Here is a 3160-nt window from a genome sequence, read left to right on the forward strand (position 1 = left end):
ACAGGCCCCAAGCGCAGGGTTTGTACCCCACGAGGACGGAGCCCAAGCCGGCAGCGGAGCCTGGGGGTAGGGAGGAAGAGAGCAGGGTCCACCCTGGCCTCTGCCCTGCACACAACAGGGCAGGTGGGGGGTGGCCCCGAGAGCTACCAAGCAAACCACGTGCTGAGGCCCAGAGAAGGGCACTGAGGCACGGCAGCATCGGGCGGGCCAGCCTGGGCACGCAGGCCACCTCCTGCCCCGCCCGACCCTCTGAGTGCTATCCCTCCCTAATCCCCCAGGCCTCTGCCTGCGGCGGCTCCCCCACCCCTGGTAGCGGTGGACGCCTGCCACGCACGCACATTCCACCGAACACAGGGTGGGGCCGGAGGAGGGAGCGGGGCCTCGGGTCTCTGTCCCCATCCCCACTCCTGCTGGCTGCGCCTGGAGGTTCTGTCTGCAGGGGGCTGAGGCTCTGTGGGGAGCGTGAGGAACCCCTTTAACTGGGCCTGCTGTGTCCCTTCCTCATGTCCTGCCCGCGAGCCCCCGAGTGGTCTCTGCTGGAATCGGGGTAGGGGGCTCTGAACAAACTCGGTGCCAGCCCCGGCAGCAGGAGCACCCCCCACTCCGGGCCAGGGGGTCCCACTCCGTGCTCGGCCTTGGGCGAGCGATGACGAGCAGGTGGCTCGGGTGAGACCCAAGTCCTGTCTGCAAAGCCGTGCCCTGGCGATGGGCGGGGTGGCGCCTGAGGAGCCCACTCCCCAAGTCAGTCCCCGACGGCAGCGGACGGGATTCTCACGTGGCCCCACGCGGGGTGCACCAGGCCCTCAGGAACCGGGAGCTGTGGCAGAGCTGGCGAACAGGCTCACCGCGGCCACACCCACTTCCACCGGACTCGGCGACTCCGCCCACCAGAAACTGGTCAGCCGCACTGACTCCGCCCCAGGAGACCCGCAGCCTCGGGAGGAGGGCAGAGGGGCAGGGTCGGCGGGGGAGCACAGCCGCGGAGATCCCCCACCCCGGACTGCACCGTCTGGTCTCTTACCTCCATCTTACACTCTGCCTGGCCCTGCTCGGAGCTCGGTGCCTGCGCTCGCCAGTGGCTCCAGGCTGGCACCACGCCGGGGGCAACGTGCGGATCTGGACCCAGCGTTTCCCCGAGGCACAGGGAGCCTGCAGCCCCCAGGGCACAGAGCAGGGGGCTAGGCAGGGGCTGGCCACGGGCAGCGCTGCGGCACCTGCGGGGGGCGCTGTGCTCGGCTCTCAGGCCCCTGCCTGAGCGGATGCGTGGCCTCAGCCCCCTGCGGAGGAGTGTGGAGAGAGGCCCACAGGAAGGGCGTTGGGAAGAGCACGGATGCAGGAGGAACCGAGCCTGGGAGCACACATGGGGAGCACGGCGGGGGGGGGGGGGACAGCAGCCGGAGCAGGAAGCGCCCAACACAGGCGCAGGGGCAGCAAGGCAGGCTGGGCCGGCCCACGCGGCTGGGAGGTGGGAGGCAGCAGGCAGCCCCCGCCGAGCCCTGCCTCAGGCCCCGAGTGCCTCCCCTTGCCCCGGGGGACACCAGGTCCGCCAGCCGAGCCGGGAGGGCCCTGGTGCCTGAGCAAGACCAGCCCTAGATGCTGTGAGCTGGGACGGGGGCGCCCCGCCCGCACCCCACTGCCGCAGCCCTGGCCTTGCCGCTCACGTCTTCACTGAGAGGGAAACTCGTCTCCCCGGGGCCACTGTCACCCCTTCAACGCCCGGCGCCGCTCCGCTTCCTCCCTGATTTTCGGGCGATCCGTTTACATCCTGTTTCCCCTTGGCTGCCAGGAAGCTCGGCGTTGCCTTGTGAAGCTCGAGCCACGGTTTCGGGGGTGCCCACTGTGTTGAGGCGCCCCGCCACCCCCCAGGACACGTCCTCACCTTGCCCCTCCCGGTAAGCCACTGGGCGCTCACTGAGCCCTCGCTGTGCTCGGAGAAAGCGGACGTTTAGCAAAGACTACGCCGCCCCCCGCTCAGACTGCAAAGGGCCAGAGTCCGCCCCCAAAGCGGGCCCCTGCCCTGCTCCTCGTGCGGCCTGACCCCCGCCCACCACACCCCGTTCCTCCACAACTCGGCTGAGGGGTTCGGCCCAGCCCTCGCCCTGCTGGCCGGCGTGGGGTGACCAAGCGACTACTCCCCAGACACAGGGTGTGGTCAGTGAGGACCACAGGAGCACCCCATGGCCCTGCTGCCCGGGGTCAGCGCGTGCCCCATGGTGAGGGCCCCCCACCTGGGGCTGGGCCTGAGGCTCGCTCGTGCCGTGCAATGCCAAGGAAACGCGTGACAGAACTGACCCCCGACTCGCTGCCGGTCCCAGCTCTGCACCTCGCAGGGCTCCGAGCCTCAGGGACCCCACATCGGGAACCACGCCACCACGGAAGCTCCAGGAGCCACACGGCCAGGGCCACAGCCTGCAGGAACCAGCGCAGGCCCAGTCCTGGCGGGCGACCATGTAAGTACGAGAGAGACAAACAGAGCGCAGGGCTCCTCTCTGTGGCGATGAAAACACCCCCAGACACCCCCGGTGCCGGCCACACAGCTCCATGTAGAGACACAAAGCCAAGTGCTATACCTTAGAGGGGTCAAAGTGCACGCGTGTGGACAGGCCAACTCGGCACTGTGGCCCAGTGTGTCAGCCCGCCTCCTGCTGGCCGAGGAGTCACCTGCAAGCCACGGGTCAGGAGCTCCGGTTCCTGGGGCACCAGGACGCTGTCCAGCCCCCGCAGGGTCAGCGCGGAGCGCAGGGCACAGCCCAGGAGCAGCCAGGCCCTCACTCGCCTCTCGTCTCCCTGCCCCCTTCCGTGCCTTCCGCAGGGCCCCAGGAGTGACTGTCTCGGCCCCACAGGGTCGGCGGCCCACGTGGCTCCCAGGCCCTATCAGGGGAGGCCACGGAGGCATTCCTCAGGGCCCCCCAGTCCCATGGGGCGTGGGCCCAGAGCCCGGCGAGGCTAGCTGGGGGCACGCCTCTCTCTAGACCGCTCCCGGTCACGGGCAGGGTTTGGGCACTGCCACCTCGGGGGATGCCACTTCTCACCTCAGGGACAAGCACCCCACATCTCAGATCTCGGCTGCGCAAAGTGGGCTTCCCCAGGCCTCAGCCCCAGCCCCACCGTGAGGGCCCCGTGTCCCCCAGTGGAGGAACCCCCGTCCCACGCCTGGGTC

Source organism: Oryctolagus cuniculus, chromosome 18, assembly GCF_964237555.1.
Source record: "Oryctolagus cuniculus chromosome 18, mOryCun1.1, whole genome shotgun sequence".
Taxonomy (NCBI): Eukaryota; Metazoa; Chordata; class Mammalia; order Lagomorpha; family Leporidae; genus Oryctolagus; species Oryctolagus cuniculus.